The 18,170-nt window shown below is 51.0% G+C and overlaps 1 long non-coding RNA gene across 1 annotated transcript; it reads right to left on the bottom strand.

The window, feature by feature from the left end:
• Positions 1–15,645: 15,645 nt before the first annotated feature.
• Positions 15,646–17,598, bottom strand: LOC126941524 (uncharacterized). Its single transcript, XR_007721335.1, has 3 exons — positions 17,295–17,598; positions 16,639–16,763; positions 15,646–16,258 (listed from the first exon to the last, which is right to left on the bottom strand). It is a non-coding gene; the product is annotated as an uncharacterized LOC126941524 (long non-coding RNA).
• Positions 17,599–18,170: the final 572 nt, after the last annotated feature.

Raw genomic sequence — 18,170 nt, 5'->3', positions numbered from 1 at the left:
TGTCTCTGTCAGAGCTCTTGGGTGACCAGGTGCATTGTCAATGAGCAGGAATATTTTGAAAAGAATCTTTTTTTCTCAGCAGTAGCAGTAGGTCTTACGTGTGGGCTTAAAATATTCAGTAAACCATGTTGTAAACAGAAGTGCTGTCATCCAGGCTTTGTTGTTGCATTTCTAGAGCACAGACAGAGGAGATTTAGCATCATTCTTAAGGGCCCTGGGATTTTCAGAATAGCACATGAGCACTGGCTTCAACTTGAAGTCACCAGCTGCATTATCCCTGAACAAGAGAGTCAGCCTGTGCTTTGAAGCTTTGAAGCCAGACATTGACTGCCTGCTAGCTAGGAAACTCCTAGATGGCATCTTCTTCCAATAGAAAGCTCTTGGTCTATGTTGAAAATCTGTTATTTAGTGTGGCCACCTTCATCGATGGTCTCAGCCAGATCCCCTGGAGAACTTGCTGCAGCTTCTCCATCAGCACCTGCTGCTTCACCTTGTGCTTTTTATGTTACAGAGATGGTTTCTTTCCCTAAACCTCGTGAACCATCCTCTGCTGGTTTCCAGCTTTTCTTCTGCAGCTTCTTCACCTCTCTCGGCCGTCACAGAATTGAAGAGAGTTAGGGCCTTGCTCTGGATTAGGCTTTGGCTTAAGGGAATGTTGTGGCTGGTTTGATCTTCTGTCCAGACCACTCAAACTTTCTCCTTCTCAGCAGTAGGGCTGTGTGCTTCCTTGTGGTTCACTGGAGTCGCACCTTAAGTTTCCTTCATGAACTTGTCCTTGGCATCCACAACTCGGCTAACTGTCCGGTGCAAGAGGCCTCGCTCTTGGCCTGTGTCAGCTTTTCACATGCCTTCCTCACTAAGCTTAATCATTTCTAGCTTTTGGGTTAAAGTGAAAGACCTGCAATTCTTCCTTTCACTCAAACACTTAGAGGCCATTGTAGGGTTACAAATTGGCCTAATTTCAATGTTCTCATGTCTCCGAAAATAGAGAGGCCCAAGGAGAGGGAGAGGGGTGGAGGAAGGGCTGGCTGGTGGAGCAGTCAGAACACATCCAGCATTTATCCAGCAAGTTTGCTGTCTCATGTGGGCACGGTTTGTGGTGCCCCAAAACAATTACAATAGTAAATAACATCACAGATCCCTGATCACAGATCACCATATATCATAAGTAATGAAAATCTTTGAAATCCTGAATTACCAAAATGTGACAGAGACACAGAGTGAGCACGTGTACTGTTGGAAAAATGACTCCCATAGATTTGTTTGACTCAAGGTTGCCACAAACCTTGGTGTTACTCAATGTTACAAGGATTTTTTAAAATTTCAGTTTAATATAATTTGGGTGAATTATATGGAAGAAAATTGATAGTTTAAGTTTATATTCTTCTACATGCAACACTGAGTAACCTGACTCTGGTATTTAGAGAGTAGTTACTTTTATATCAAATGATATTAGGAATGTACTTTCTCTTTTCCTCCCAAATGTTTGATTATTCATAAATTAAAGGCAATCCAGGTACACTTCAGTTCCTTGAATAATTGTTCCTGAAGTGTGTGGGATGAATGTTTGTAAATTAAATCAGGTTTTTCTATTGAGCAGCTTTATTACAACTTTGGAAATATTTATCTTATTTGATTCTTGATCTTCAAGATTCCCACACACCTTCACATTTCCCAGCACACACAGTCACATACACACACACGCTCACACATGCTCGTACACTCACATACATGCTCACACACATACACACTCACACACATGCTCACACACTCATACACTCACACATACATGCTCACACACTCACAAATATGCACTCACACTTACCCACACACATTCTCACACACACACACGTTCACACACATACTCGCACATGCATGCTCACACACATATACTCAAAACACATGCTCACACATATTTACATACACACACACTCACACACCTATACTCACATGCTTTCACTCACACACATACACATGGTCATACACATACACTCACACACATGCTGACACATATACTCAAATGCTCACACTCATACACTTACACACATGCTAACACTCACAGTAACATATACACTAACACATGTACTCACACACAGACTCATATACTCACATATACTCATACACACATATAGACTCACAATGATCACACATTCACTCATACACACACATGCTCACACAGACTCACATATACTCACAAACTCACACTCATATATACTCACACTCAGAGTCACATTTATATTCACATACATGCTCACATTCACACATACACATATGCTCACACACATGCTCACACTCAGTCACGTATCCTCTCACACACATGCTCTCACACACATTCACATATACTCTTACACACATGCTCACACTCACACTCTGTTGTGTTAATTAGGCTTCTTAGCCTGCTTTCTGCTGCTGTAACAGACTACACAGATTGGGTAATTTATACAGAAAAGAAGCTCCTTTGGCTCATGGTTCTGGAGGCTGGGAAGTCCAAGAGGCCGCGCGGCACCTGGTGAGGGTCGTCCCATGGTGGGCAGCATCGCATGGTGAGAGCACATGACCCAGAGAGAAAACGGGGGCCAAACTCACCCTGTATCCGGAGCCCACGCCCACGATCACTAGCCCTCTCGCTATAATGGCATTAATCCGTTCACGAGGGAGGAGTCCTCGCCACCTAATCACCTCTTGAAGGTCCCGCCTCTTCATACTGTTAGAATTAAGTTTTCAACACATGAACTTGGGGACACGTTGAAACCACAGCATTAGGCAATGATTTGTCATTTGTCACTATAATTCAATCATTTCATCAAGCAGTTTCTTTTTGAAATATAATTACTCCCTTAATAATCACTTCTATGAGTCTCATGTTGAGTTCTTAGAACAACAAAATGCTGAGTTGAATTGCCATTATACTGCAACATTAAAATGAGTTTCAGAGAAAATGAAAAGTTCTATTTAGACTTTAATGACAGAGATAATTTCCTTTAACAAAGGTTTTGCTGTTATTATTCTTGCCACGATAGTTTTAAGTCAGTTCCTTGAAACTAATTTTTCAAATGAATGCACATTTTCTAAAAGCATTGTAATTTTTAATAACTTCAAAAGTCTGTGACCATCATAACAAAAATGGATTTTAAGAATTTGCGGGCCAGGCGCGGTGGCTCAAGCCTTTAATCCCAGCACTTTGGGAGGCCGAGACGGGTGGATCACGAGGTCAGGAGATCGAGACCATCCTGGCTAATGCGGTAAAACCCCATCTCTACCAAAAAATACAAAAAACTAGCTGGGCGCGGTGGCGGCGCCTGTAGTCCCAGCTACTGGGGAGGCTGAGGCAGGAGAATGGCGGGAACCTGGGAGGCGGAGCTTGCAGTGAGCCGAGATCGCACCACTGTACTCCAGCCTGGGCGACAGAGCGAGACTCCATCTCAAAAAAAAAAAAAAATTTGCGGTTTGGGCTCAGGTGCATGTATGTTCATTCCAGATGACCTTCCACCACAGACTGGAAGCGCCTGTTAGATTTCCTCTCATTGCTGTTTTTCATTTACAAAAATGTTTAAGTCATCTATAAAAACATAGTATTTGGTATTTCTGCCCTCAGAAGCACACATATATTCAGGGACTGGTGAAAACATTAATGTTTGATTAAATATGTAAGTAAAGAGGTAACTGTAAAAACGGTTATATAATTCTAGAACTAACAAATACTTTCTTACACAGAGAGGCTTGATCAAATTCTTATAAAGGGGAAAGTTTATTAAAGTCAAGTTGATGGTAGGGTAAAAAGTGTAAAACTTTCTTTTAATTAAAAATAAAAGGTGGGGGAGCTTAGTTTAAATGAAGGCCCCACCTCCCCTTTCACTGGAGGATGGTCACTTCCCAGGACCCATGGTCCACACCAGCCACAGAAGTGGCTCCTGGGGAACAAGAAAAAGGGAAAGGTCTGCCCTGTCCAGAACCCGCAAGTCAGCGCCCAAATCCTTACGTGGCCGGCCTGTGGGCTGCACCAGCACCGTCTTCTCCAGGAGCCATCGGTGGGACCCAGGCTGCCCCTCCACCTGGCTCCAGGCTCAGCTCCTCCACTCACAGATTCTGAGGCCACATCCCACTCCTCTGCTCCAACCCACCCGCTGCCTGGGACCAGCCCGCTCCCTCTCCTCTCGCACTGCCATGACCTCTCAGATCCAGCTGTCCCAAGCCGAGTCTCGGCTGCTCATAGGCCCAACTCCAACTGAGGCCCTCCAGTGTCCCCTCCACGTGACCTTCCGTGTTCCGTTCTCCCACGTGGCCCAGATCAAAAGCTCCAGGCCAGCCTTCGTCCCCCTGCCCTCCCACCATGCTGCTGACACACCCCTGCCCTGTCTGCTTCTCAAACCATCTGAAAGCCACACAACTGAAGGGGTTTCTTTCCATTCGTAGGAGTTACAACTCTTAAACCACAGCTTCTCTTTATTAAAAAATAAAATGTTTGTTTCCCTCAACAAATACCCGCATGCACAATCCATCATCAATTCCTGTTTATTCCACCTTCCACATATTTCTGGACTGCAGAGTGGGTTAATTTAAAATGTATGTTTCCTAACATCTACGTATTTCTGGATAGTAGAGTGGGCTAATTTAAAATGTGTGTTTCCTAACATACTCAGCGAGTGAACTCCATGGCTTCCACTTCCTTCTCCCTTCCTCTCCATCTCTAGGAGGGCAGGTGTGGGTCCTGAGGGTCGTGCCCCCCAGGGAGGGGATACCGTCATAGAATAAAACACACACATCTGACACCCAACCCGGTGCCCCAGCCCGAACCCAGGCCAGGCACCCCCGGAGGCCTCGCCCTGGTCACCGCTTTCCCCATCCCCACATTTCTTCACAAGTCTCCCCTCTCTTGACCTGGTGCTAGCCTGGTTCCTTCCAGGTCGGCCCAGCACCACGGAGGCTCCTCGAGACCTGCCTTGCCCACCCCAGGAAGCTGCGCAGCACGGATTGCCCTGTTGGCTTCTCCTCCACCCTCCTCTCTGAAACCCCTCTCTCCCTCCCCCTGACTCGAAGCCTCCACCCATTGCTGACCAGGGAATTCTCCACCTGACACCCCTGGTGTGGCCTGAGTCTAGCTCTTCCAAAGGCACAGCCCAGCCATCCGCTCACGCCAGAGCCACAGCCTGGGGCAGGTGATTCCCCCTTCCCCGCCAAGGGGTGCCATGGCATCCAGTGTGCAAAAGCCAGTGGTGCTGTGAACACCCCAATGTACAGGGCACCCCACCATGGAGAACGGGCACCCCCACCGTGGAGAACGGCCTGCCCGTGAACACCCCAATGCACAGGGAAACCCACCATGGAGAACGGCCTGCCCGTGAACACCTAATGTACAGGCAGCCCCACCGTGGAGAACGGCCTGCCCGTGAACACCTAATGTACAGGCAGCCCCACCGTGGAGAACGGCCTGCCCCGAATGCAGGGTGCTGGTGGCAAGAAGCCTGCTCCAGGGATCTTGAGGTCAGCACAGCGATGGCTGCCCTAACACAGGAGTCCTGCTGCAGGCCAGGGGGTTTCCCATTGAGAAGCCCAAGGAGCTCTTCCCATTACAACAGAAACAGCTCCCTACCCAGAGTTCCCCGCAGATGCTCCACCCGTCACACTCACATGCTAAAACCAGAAGCTGCCTGAAAAACGGTTTTCTGGTCAAATATCTTTGGAAAAGGCTGAATTGCACTAACCAGGGGTTTCTTCACTGTAGGGAGTGCCGGGGCCTTCAATACACTTTCATGTCAAAAATCCCAGAGCGCTGTACGGCAAGCAAGACTTCCCCAATTTCTGTGACCATAAAACATTTCTTTCAGGGGACTCGAGGATCCCACACTTGGAGGAACACCTCCTCTGACCAAGCGTTAGGTTTCCATGGTGAGTTGACCACCATGATCCGCTCTTCAAAGAGATTAGATATTTTAAGCTTCATCACGTAAATAATTTATCATCTTCAGCAATTTCCTCAAAAAACATCACTACAAAAATAAAAAACTGAACAGACCTACGTCCTACATTATGGGTTGTGACGAAAGCTTACAAATCTCCAGAAACTCAGACACCACACACGCACCTATAAACATAGGAACAGATTTTGGGGGTCACTGATCGCAGGTTGAAACTCTTTCCTGCATGAACAGGAACCAAGAGGCCGTGGATGGGCCCAGTGACCATCAGCGGACGGCAACACAGAACCGGTATCTGCCCCACGTCTCCTTTCCGTCACCTGTTTGACTGGTTTTTATATGATTCTGTCATTCGGAGATGGCACCAAGGGTATATCTAAGTCACACGATCCAAGCAGGGCAACCTGAAAATCACCCAAACTGGTTCCTCAAAACCTTCCAACTAAAAACCACTGGTTGGCAAAGAAATAATTGTTGTTTGAGGTATCCTAACTATTCTGATTTGATCATTATCCATCGTATGCACAGATCTAAAAGCCTCATACCCCAGAAATGTGCATAATTATTACATCTCCACTTCCAAGCGATGCTGAGCTGACCCACCGTCGTGGGGCAGGAACACCCACGGTCATCGTCACCACCCTGGGATTTGGAGAGTTTTCTTTTGCATCACATTATCAAAGAAATAGCTGATCAATAAAACATATTTCAGAAGGCAAAAAAAAAAGTCCGTGGTTCAGATAGAAAGTGAATCTATGGCTTCTGGGATGGGGGCGAGGGAATACTGAGTAACTGCTATGGGCAATTGTGTTTTTTTGGGAAGATGAAACAATTTGAAACCAGATAGGAGTGGTGTTTGCACAACACTGTGAATGCACGAATGCTATGAAATTGTTCTCCTTACTATGGTTAACTTTACGGGTTGTGAATTTCACCTCAACTTGAAACAGAAAAGCAAAAAATGGGTGGCTTCCATTTCCACAGCTGTTCATCTCTACCACTGGCTCCTGGGAGGACATGTCTGTTAACAGCAGGTCTCTTGGGAATGTTTTCGGAGTATTCTTGTACCAACGTAATATTGTATTACTAAAGCATATTCACCTTCTGCTATTTTCAATGGTACTTTAAAATGTAGTTAGGTCATAAAATGTTTCTTCTTAAGTCATTTCTGTTTTTAGAAAATATGGTCATGGTATTCGAGTCTACCTTACTTCTTGAAACCTGCAGGTGTATTTAATAAGCTACAACCTGAAACTGCGGAGAACACCCATAATCACATGGCTAGATAGGAACATTGTGTTCAGACTTTTCAAAGACGCTTATTAACAACAGAGGAGAGATATAAAATACATAACTCAAGGAATGGAAGAGATGACAGCACATTCGCTCCACCCCATGGCAGCTTAGAGAAATGGACCGGGCTGGGCTGGCACCCCGAGACTGGGTACCAACACCCTGAATCGTATTTTCAACCCTGTCTTTCTTGCTTTCACCAGCACCAGCTGTCTCTGGAAACAAGTCAGGTTGCCCTCCCACACCCTCCTGAGCCTGCTTCCCAGTCTCCTTGTTATCCACAACCCTCCTCTACCTGGCCTCTAGGACTCCTCCAGGGGGGCCGGTCTGATGTTGCTGCACTCCCTCCACCCCTCTAATCACAGGAGTCTGTAGTTTCTAGAAAACCTAATCTTGCTCCTGTCCTGATCCTTCTAATAAACTCTCTTCATGATCCTGCGGGGTGGTCTGGTTTTGCTACCTGCGGCCAAGTGACCTATTTTCCCAAGCCTGCATCTGAGCTTAGCCCTCTCTCCTGCTGCGAGAACCCTCTTTGGCAGCACCCTGCCTCAGAAGATAGGAACACTTTAAAAATCTGTATATGCGCCTAGTGATGTTTTATATACACACACGTCTCTTCATAAAAGGAGAAAATAGAAAAGCTGCATGTATGACGTGAAATCCCAGGTGGTTCTGTAGACTCAGGGTGAACGGCCTGCAAAGATGACATGACAGAGCAAAGCAGGCCCATCAGTCCTCTCCTTATCCTCTCTCGATAGACAGACACAAAATGTTCACTGATTTTTGGTCATCGTTGTGGCAAAGACATTGTTACAACAGCATACCACACCCTTGTGATACTGGAGTACCTGCTGACCATCCAAGGCTGCTATTTCTCCCCGCGTCTAAGGAAAAGTACTCTGTATTCATTTCACCGGCAGAAAACCAAGCAGCCACCGTGAGTGCTCCGTGTCGTCTTCCTCTGGACAAAGCGGCTGCGGAGGCGGTGGGGAGAGGGCGCCGGGGGCGCTGAAGCCGCAGCCGCCTCAGCCGCCTCAGGGTCTCAGCACTGGGCCACGCTCCGCAGTGTAGAGGCCATTCTCTACAATGGCCCAGTCAGCAGTCTCAGAACACAAATGTGCCTGACGGCATGAGGTGGCCATGCTCACATTCATGCAAATTCCCTGCGGCACACTGAGATCTTTGCACGCTTTGGAGTGAGGTGTCAATCACATCTGGGAGAACGAACCAACCCCGTGGCCAGCCTGTGGCCCGGGCGCAGAACGGCTCGGCCGCGACGGTGCCATTGGTTGAAGCGTTTCCTGAGAACAGCCCCCTCTCCCCACACTTCTCCATGCTCCACGGAACTGACTGCTGTGCCCAGGGCTGCACCAGCCCATGGTGCACATCAGCATCCTGGAGGGCTGGCCACACCCAAACCCCATGCAGATCCTTGCTGCACCACCCCCTCTTCAAACGCTTCATCTTCTCTGATTTAGCACAAACAACTAGAAGGTTCTGAGGACCAGGCGGGGATTCCTGTTTAAGGGGAGGCACCGGCCTCAAAAACAGTCCCTGGAAGGCTGGAGAGAGCAGAGCGAGCTGGGCATTTGGAGAGGCCTGAGTGTGGCCTGCGGGAGCCCAGACACACCACCTAACCTGGCTGCGCCCTGGCTTCCAGCACAACAGCCAAGTGGCCTCGGACAAGATATTCCAACTCTTGTGGCTTCAGTTTCCTCATCTTTACTAAGGGGACAATAATAAGTACCCAGGGGCCGGGTGCAGTGATTCACATCAGTAATCCCAGCACTTTGGGAAGCCAAGGCAGAAGAAGCACTTGAGGCCGGGAGTTCAAGACCAGCCTGACCAACACAATGAGACCCCATCTCTAAAATAAAACTAAATAAATAAGTACCTTACTGGGTATTGTGTGGACTGTAAAGCCCTTAGAACAGGTGAATAATCTGACTTAGGAACACATGTGCCAATACCATATGACACGGAGGAAATGAGGGGCAGCTCCTGAGCTGGGTTTAAGCGCTCCAGTGTCCTGTGCCTCTAACGTCTGGAGCAGGAGGGAGTACTGGCAGGTGGGCTGGGCGGGAGGACCATGGTGCTCGCATGCAATGGATGGGCAGTGTATTCTTTTTTCCTTTTTTTTTAATTTTTATTTTAGGTTTAGGGAATACATGCGCATTTTTGTTACGTAGGTAAACGCATGTCACAGGGGTTTGTTGTACAGATTATTTAGTCACACAGGTACTAAGCCCAGTACCCAATAGTTATTTTTCCTGCTGCTCTCCCTCCCCACCTCCTCCAACCTCTTTGATTCCATGCGATTTCATCATTTACCTCCCACTTACAAGTGAGAACATGTGGTATTTGGTTTTCTGTTCCTGTGTTAGTTTGCTAAGGATGATGACCTTCAGCTCCATCCATGTTCCTGCAAAGGACATGATCTCATTCTTTTTATGGCTGCATAGTATTCCATGGTGTGTTGTACCACAGGATACATATGTACATATGTACCACATGTGTGTGTGCACACATGTGTGCCCACTGCACATGTGTGATCTCAAATCACTCCCATCCCAACCTGGCACCCACCAAGCCACCCATCCACAGTGGGTGCTGAAAGTAGCATTTATAGGCACCCCCAGTGGCTCTGACGTCTGCTTAGAAGACATGGGCCTGTGCCTCCTAACCTGGGTCCACAAAGGCTGGTTGTGACACGCATTTGAGAGGCACAGACAATGAAACCTGCCAGAGCTACGCAGCAGGCGATGGGCTGTGACGGGGGTCTTCAGGGTCCACAGAGGAGGTCCCGCTGGAGAGCAGGAGGTGGCCGTGGTGCCCTGAATATGTGAGCAAGTATGACCCCTTCTGAAGTTTGCCACAAGAAATAAGCGGTTCCCATTAGCAAGTCTGTTTACCAAACACTCTCAGAACTGTCGTGTTTTGGGAAATACTGAGATGCCTTTGTAACGGAGAAGGTCGCTAAGACTTCCTGTGCTAGAGGCACTGACTTCCTGCCAGGCCTGGGAAGGACATGTCCTGGCCTTCTCCGTGGAGGTATTTTTCTCCTATCATGGTGTCTTATTGTCTGGATGTGTCACATTCAAGTCTCAGCTCTTCCTTCAGGCCTTCGGAACCCCTGAGACAGAATTTTGAGTGGGTTGACCTGGAACCCCACACTACCCCGGCAGCTCCACTGAGGTCCCCTCTTCCCCAAGGTTTCCATTGTCTGCAACACCCAGAACAAGCCCACTGCCCAGGCCCCAAGCATCGAGGGTCCTGGCCTTCTCCCACTCACCTTCCACATCCAAGCCAGTCTGGGAGCCTTCGTTCCACCACTGCTTTCTGTGGTCTCAGAGCCTCCCGGGACCCCTCCATCCTACTTTCCATCACAGGGTTCCACATGGCCACGTGGCCCTCATGGATACTTTTACTGCCATCGGCGTTTCTCACACTGCCTGGGGGTCCCTTTTGCAGCCTATCATTTTCCTCCCCCAGCCTCTGAGGACACCTTTATTTAAGGGAGGCCCAACGCCACCACTGTCCAGCCCCCGCTGCCTGCCCAGATAAACAAGCAGGCATGTCACGGCAGATTGTCCCTTCCTAGAGGAATGACTGTAATAAAACACAACTGCAGCCTTTCAGCGACTCATTGAAAGGCCCGGAACACCACTCCCAAGGTCCAGGCATGTGGGCAAGCCGAGCTGAGTAAGGCGGTGCTGGCATCTCACCACACACCGCACTGCACGCGGCCAGCCAATTTTACAACACATGGCAGAACTGGCTACTTAAGAGACAGCTGCAGTGAACACTCCTGAAAAGTGAAGCATCCTTGGTCAAGCAAAGAAAGATCCCATCAACTTTTCTAGCTTCTGAATTTTGACTTACTAGGTTTTCTTAAAGTAGAGTGCACCTGCGCCGCATCCAATCACTTCCAGACTTTAGGCAAACCCACCTTCCAACCAGGAGTCGAAATTCTTATAAAGAATTCCTTTTTTTTAACTTTTCGATTCCAAAGAAAATCAGTTTCTTTGGGACCCATGTGTCTCCATCAGTGAAGGCCCCTACCTGTGGCTCCTGTGACACTATCCTTTCCTGGAGACGCTGTGCTTTTCATTCTTCCATTTCTGATTTCAAGCAGAAAAGTGCTGATGAGTCAGACATCCACACTGGAGGGCAGGGAATACATGTTATCAAGCAAACCTCTGCAGAGGTCTGGGGGTCAAGGGAGACACAGGAATCCCCGCAGATCCGTCACATCACCGGGCGGCACAGGCTCTGCAGTGCTGGCCCTCGTTCTGCCAAGGTCGAGAGGAGGCCTCACACCTGGCCCCCAGTCTGCCTAGGCCAGGCATCTCTGGGCGCCAGCACGTGGCCGCTGGACACACCTGCTGAGTATTTAGCTAATCAAGCCACATGGCCGTTTGAGAATCAGATGATCACTCTGCTCTCTTTCATCCTGGAGACTGCACTGCTTCCAATCTATCTGACTTTTCTACCTCTTCTCCTGTCCCTGACCTGCCACGACAGCCCGAATGGAATCTGTGGGCCAACAACTCAGTGCAATCGGTCACAGAGAAGACGCCCATCCTGGAACGCGAGCGGAAGCCACCCCCGCCCCCGCACTCAGCCCTCTTTGTCCGCTGCTCAGTGGTCAAGGGCCTTGTGGTGAGCGCCTCCCCACAAAAGCAGCCTCCTGCGGAATTCGACCCTGCACTTTTGCAGAGGTTGGAGCCAAGATGAATGACATCTGTGATCATGAGAAAGCCAAGAACGATGGAAACGGTTGCATCGAAGTTGTGCCCGCTTTCTGAAACTTCTTTGAACTGGTTGTGCAGAGCAGAGGAGCTCTACTGCCAGGAAAAGCGCGGAGGGGGCGTCCCCGGGTCGGGCGCGCACACAACCAGAGCACGGGGCTCCCCAAGCGGGTTTGTCCCGGACGCAGACGGACCCAGAGCGGAGACGTGGACGCGGCATTTCTCACGCCAGGAGCTCCCCGCGCGCGCTCCCCTTACACAGTCCCCGCCCCGCAGGCCGAGAGGACCTCGGGGACCTGCGCGGGGCTGGGCCGTCCAGGAGGCCTCGGGTCTGCGCCCCGCTCAGCCCCCGCAGGACGCCTTTCGCGAGGGACGCTGTTCTGAAATCAGCTGTGGGGTTTCGCCCAGGCCCGTCCTCCGGCTGCAGCCATCCAAGTGGCCCCCGCGTGGTGAGGCGGGGCCAGACCCGATGACCTCCGCGGTGGTAGAACCCCGGGCGGGGGCGGGTGTCAGTCCTCCTCCCGAGAGGGCGCCGCGGGGACACAGCCCACAGCCGGGAGCGAGCGGGACACCGGCCTTGGGCCTGACGCCGCTCACCCGAGGGTGCCCGAGCCCCGCTGGGACCCGTGCAGAGCCCTGGGAAAGCCCTGGGGCGGGACCGACGGGAGCGGGAGGAGCGAGGACCCGGCCTGCCGACGGAGTGGGGCCCGGAGCCAGGGTGTCCCCCGTCCGCCCCCAACCCCGCGGCCTCGCCAATGAGGAAACTTCGGGGGCGGGGTCCCCGCACTGCAGTCCCCGCGCCTGTGGCCACATTCTTTTCACAGTTACCTCCCAGCCCCCATTTGGCGCGCTACGTCTGAGGTTGCGGAACTGCGGTGGGAACAGACCGCGCCGGGGCGTGTGAAATGAGGGTGCCCGGGAACCCCTCCCTGCACGTGCGGTCCTGCAGGCAGCCGCGCCTTAAGGCCAGAGTCGAAGGCCGCACCTGTGGGTGCGGACACAGGGAACGTTAGAGGAGACAGAAACTGGGGTCCTCCCTGCGTTCCACCCGCCGCACCCTTAAGTCTCACTCTCCCCAAAACGCGCCCGAAACTCGGCCTCGACTGGGCCTCGGGGTCCAGCGACCCTCGCAGCCTCCCCTGGGCAAACCCGGAGCGCCCCTGGAACTCCCCGCACGCGCACGCGCGCACTCACACGGACGCGCGCGCGGGCAAAGGCTCGTCCCCGCGCTCAGGCAGCCCGGACTGGCGCGGGGGGCGGGGCGGCTGGAGGGAAGCGAGGGGGCAGGAAATGCCGTTAATTGAGGGAAACGCGCATGCATTGCACTGGCGGCCTTTGATGTGCGCCTCCGGGCCAGCCCGGCCCCTCCACGCCGGCAAGCCCACCCGGCGTGCGCCCCTCTCCGCCGGCGCTCCCGGGAGCGCAGGGCCAGCCTGAGCGCGGAGGACGCGTGGCATTGATTTCCAGCGAGCAGGAGGCTGTGGGCTCACTCTGTCTGCAACGCGAGACAGTGCGTGGAGCCCTTTTTGTTTCTCCCCCAACCACTGGGCCTCCCGGGGTGGGTCCGGAGACCGAGCGCTGCGGGGAATGATCGCGCTGACCGCGGGTCCTCATGAGGCGAGGCCGCCTTGTCTTGACCTAATGTATGTACACATATAAATACAGTGGTCGTCCAAATGACATTCCACGCACTCTGCCTCCCCCTCTTTTTCTTTTCATCATCAGCAAATAAAGATTAGCCGGGAAGATTATAGAAAGCGTTTTCAGGCTGGCGCTGATCTTTATTCCAGGGGCTTTGTGATGATATTGATGATGATGATGGTCAAGTGGACAGTTTGATTTTTGTGTTTGGAGCTAGTTATAAAGAATCAATATTATATCAAGGGGTAACTTTCGTGATAAAGGACTTTAACCACTCTGGCTATTCATCATAAGTCTGTAGCAAGCAGATAGGTCAAAAGAAATTATATTGCACTAAAGAGTGAGTCTTCTTATCTCTCCCATACCAGGGGAATAAGGGACAAGCCGATCGATACAGTAGCTGCTGTATACTTCTTGCAATTATCAATAGCTGATTTCGCCTTTTGAGGCCTGCATCTATTAATGCAAGCTAATAATAATCGTTTGAGCCTCCCTATAGGCAAGGAGTCAAAGTTTTAACTTGCTAGCATTATTTATGCAATCATACATGCCGAAATGCCCCTCCTGGTCTACGTGCAGCCCCGAGCCACAGTTCAGCCATCAGGAGGGAAGTACTTCACCATCGTTTGCATCCCTCAGTGCAAAGACGATTGTGAGCGGATGTTTCTGTGCGTGCCATAAAAAGCCACGGAATGTCTGCCTCTGATGACTACAGTGAAACTACACAGTGTACTGGAATAACACACAGGAAGGCTTCGGAGCACACAACCAAAATGGACTGATACACTCCACACCCAGCTTGCATCTGTTAAAAATATTCAGGCATATTTATCTCAATAGCTTTGAGAGCAAAGGAGGTCACAGCAGTTGTATCCAGTGTGGACAGGGCAGTTAGCTATGTGCTGGTTTATTTACGTAAATAAACCATTTTATTTTTATGGGGCAAGTTATCTTCAAGTAGGCAGAGGGTTGGAAAAAGCGTTTTCAAAAAACCATAAATATAATTTTTGGCTACATGTTTTCTAGCACACCCCCGCCCAATGTAATAGAAAAGCAACATCTTTATAATTGGCACTTGACATGCTGTTTGCGTTGGGCTGTGGCACACCAAGCACAGATTTCCTGTTGATGGAAACATTTATCATCCTGATTGCCCCAGAGTGGCAGGTGGTGTTATCAATTACCTCTTCTTACCAATAATAATATTAGTATGGTAATATCTTTGCTCAAGTGAGAACCAATTAGCAGTCACTTGTCACAGCATTAAAGGCACAAAATCATGCTGGATTTAACTCTAAGAACCTAAAACAAAAGTTGGGGGTGGGGGAGGAACCAGAGAGAGGGAGAGAGGTGGCCAGAGAATAGAAGAAAGGAACTTTGGGTGGGGGGAGCAGTGAAAGAAGACAGAAAATTAAAGCCCTAATATTTGACCTTTTTTTTTTTTTTTTTTTTTTTTTTTTTTTTTTTTTTTTTTTTGCATTAAGTGGTTGGGGAAAATACTTGTAAACAAAGCTTCAAATGCACCTTAGGTAAAACTAGCTTCTGTGAATCTGGGGCCAGGTAGCTTCAATAAACTGTGACTGTGATGGTAAATTAGAACCAACTATTCCACTTCCAATCAATCTTGCAGATAGGCTTTGTTTTATCTGAATGTTACCGATTGAACCAAACACCTAATTATATGTTTCACTAATGTAAAATATACAGCATTAATTTGTAAATAATATTAGACAGACAAAATAATAATGTGTCACCTCAAGATGAAAACAACATTGCAAGAGGAAAGACAATTAACAAATTAGATTTAATTACAGGGAAGAAAAGCAACTTTTGTTTTTGCGAGTGTTTAGGTATGACAATATTAATAGACAGTGGTCATGTGATGACGAGTAGGTGTGTGCCCCTCCGAGTCTACACCCACACAGGCACATGGCCCAGCGTCCCTTTAATCTGGGCAGGACCAGAGCGCACGTCCTGTGTCATCTGCGAAAATATTCCGTGGACACGTTGTCACTTCGCAATAAATCTATGGTTCCAACTCGGGCTTAAGATGCAAACGCTTTTATTAAAAGTTGTCGCACTGAATAAGAGCAATTAAAGTTTCTGATCTGAGTATAGGGAAGGAAGGCAGGCGGGAACAAGCCAGTCAAGAAGTCGCACGCCTTTTATTTTCTACTTTTGCTTTTTTAAAAAATTGATCTTGTTCACTTCAGTCAATGTTTAAAAGGGTGCGCCGCAGAAATTACTCGTGCGCACCATTTCAGCTGTGGGGGCATTCGTACAAGCTTCCGCTGCACACACAGCCTCCCCGGCCCTCTCCTCCAAGGCTCTGCCGGATCTTCCAACGAAATCCCAGAGCAGCCTGCGATGGGGAGCCCGCAACTCTCTCCAGATCTCTGCACCCCGCACCGCCCGGAATCTGGGACGGCACCCACGCCGGGCTGGGCCAAGGGCAGAGCTTGCACCCTGCCTTCACGCCCGGTTCACTTGCGTCCACGAAAGCACCGTGCCAGCCTCCTCCATCTTCCCACTCGCGCAACGCACGGCGACCCGCGCGACACTTCTGCAGTCTGAAGGCTTGCTTCTTACAAATAAAGGGCCAGAGCCTCACACTTGCCTTCGCTGGAGGGACTTAGAAGATCCTCCCCAGGTCCACACCTTGTAGGAAATGCAAAACAGATCGATGAAATTAAACAGTTGCATTTGGAAGCCCGAGAAAGACCTAAAGACATCGTGCCAGTTTGTTGGAGAGAGGGGTGCGGGACAGGGGGAGCGGGCCTTACGCAACAGAAAAGGTGGCCACAGCGCGCTTAAAATGACCCAGTGGGGAGCTGGTGCCGCCGAGCCAGAGGCTGCGAGTCCAGCTGGTTCTGGACTTGCTCGGCAGGCGTCAGACGTTGTGGGAACCTGTGTCTGCTTCTTCTCCCCAAAGTGTGTCGGTTAAAAGAAAAATAGAAGTAGTAGTAGCAGTAGTGGTCAGGAAAAAAATAAAAATTAAAAGAGAGACACAATTAACCAGGTCATAAAAGCTAGGGCACCTTCGACCAGGGCTCTGGCCGTCCAGCGATCGTTTTGCGTTGTTTCTCCTCTCGAAAGTAGTCTCAGACCCCTGCCTTTCCGCTGCGGCTCTGCGACTTCCCCAAACTCTTTAGTCCTGTAAATTCTGCAAGAAACTCCCATCCTGCAAGCTGCTTTTCCCCCCCTCCCCCCTACGTTCCTTTTTTCTCTCCCCACCCGTGCCGCCTCTCTATGCCCCTCTTTTCTCCGGAAAATTCCTACCCCCCGCGCGCCCCAAAGCCCGGGCTGCAAACTTTTCCCCGCCGGGCGCCTCTGCGCCAGATGCCGGAGCGTCCCCCCAAAGCCTGAGCATCTGCACAAGTTCGCAGCCTAACTGCGGGATAAAGACGTTCGCCCGTAGCTTAACTAGAAAAGCACCATCGATGTGTGTGTTAAACGGGATAAGTAGAGATTTCAAACATCTTTTATTTGTCTTGAAAAAAAAAAATTCAAATGAATACGCCCGCCACCAAAAGGCAAAATAAAACCAACCTTAAGGGTTTTTTGTGTTTTTTTGTTATTTTTCAAAAGTGGCGATAGGAGCTGTTTGGACATGACTCCAACCTGCGCCCTCCCTTCCTCTATGACTCTCCTGCGCTTTTCCTGGAACCCAAAGCTCTGACTTCGTCAAACTTACACAATTAAAGGCGGGCGGGAGAACTCGGGCTGGGAAGCAAGCGGGAAGATTCTAGAATGGAAGGCAGCCCGCCGAGTGCCGCGAGCCGCGCCAGGCCGGGTCCGATGGAGCAGGCGGGGATTCCTCCCCCAGGCGGACCCCCGCCACCAGCCCTGCCAGGAGCTCGCGGCCCGCGGAGCGCCCCGGGCCGGCCGCTCACCGCCCGCTTCCCCCAGCGAAAGACTCGGGGAAGCTCCAGGAGGCCATCCGTGCTGACGCTTCACATCAGACAGGGCCACTTGCAAGGACAAAAATAAGAAATTTAGGAAATGAAAAAAGACGTACTGGGGCGAGGGGCGCGGGCGCGGGCGCGGCGGCTACTGGGCCTGGGGCACATCCTGGCGGCAGCTCGGGGAGAGAGGACACGCGGGGGAGGGCGCGAGGCGGGTGCACGGCCGCGGGTGGGAGTGCGCGCCTGTGCGCGCGGGGCGAGGGCGAGGGCGCGTGCGTGCGACCGCGGGAGAGGGGGCGGGCGCGTGTGCGGGGAGCGCGCCGCGCCAGCTGCCCCAGAGTGTGGGGCCGATCCAAAAGTGCGCAACCCCCTCACCTGGCCCCCGTGTCATCCCCGAAATCCGGGAACGGGGTGGGCCGCGCGCAGGACTTTGGTGGAGTTGGAACTTTCGGTCGCGCTCGCTGCCCACTCCGCTGGCGCCCGGAGGCCCGTGGGGAAGGGGGACTAGGGTGGGGACACCGGGGTCCTGCGGTCCCCTCCCTTTCCTCCATTTAAGAAGCCGACGGCGGCGCAGAGGCTCCGGCGGGCTGGCGCGGGGGCGAGGCGGCCCCGGTGGCGGCAGCGGGCGGGGCGGGCGCTCCGGAGTCGGTGGGGCCCGCGGGATG

Source organism: Macaca thibetana, chromosome 18, assembly GCF_024542745.1.
Source record: "Macaca thibetana thibetana isolate TM-01 chromosome 18, ASM2454274v1, whole genome shotgun sequence".
Classification (NCBI taxonomy): Eukaryota; Metazoa; Chordata; class Mammalia; order Primates; family Cercopithecidae; genus Macaca; species Macaca thibetana.
The sequence above is the reverse complement of the archived record's forward strand: the minus strand, read 5'-3'. Positions and strand labels throughout refer to the sequence as shown.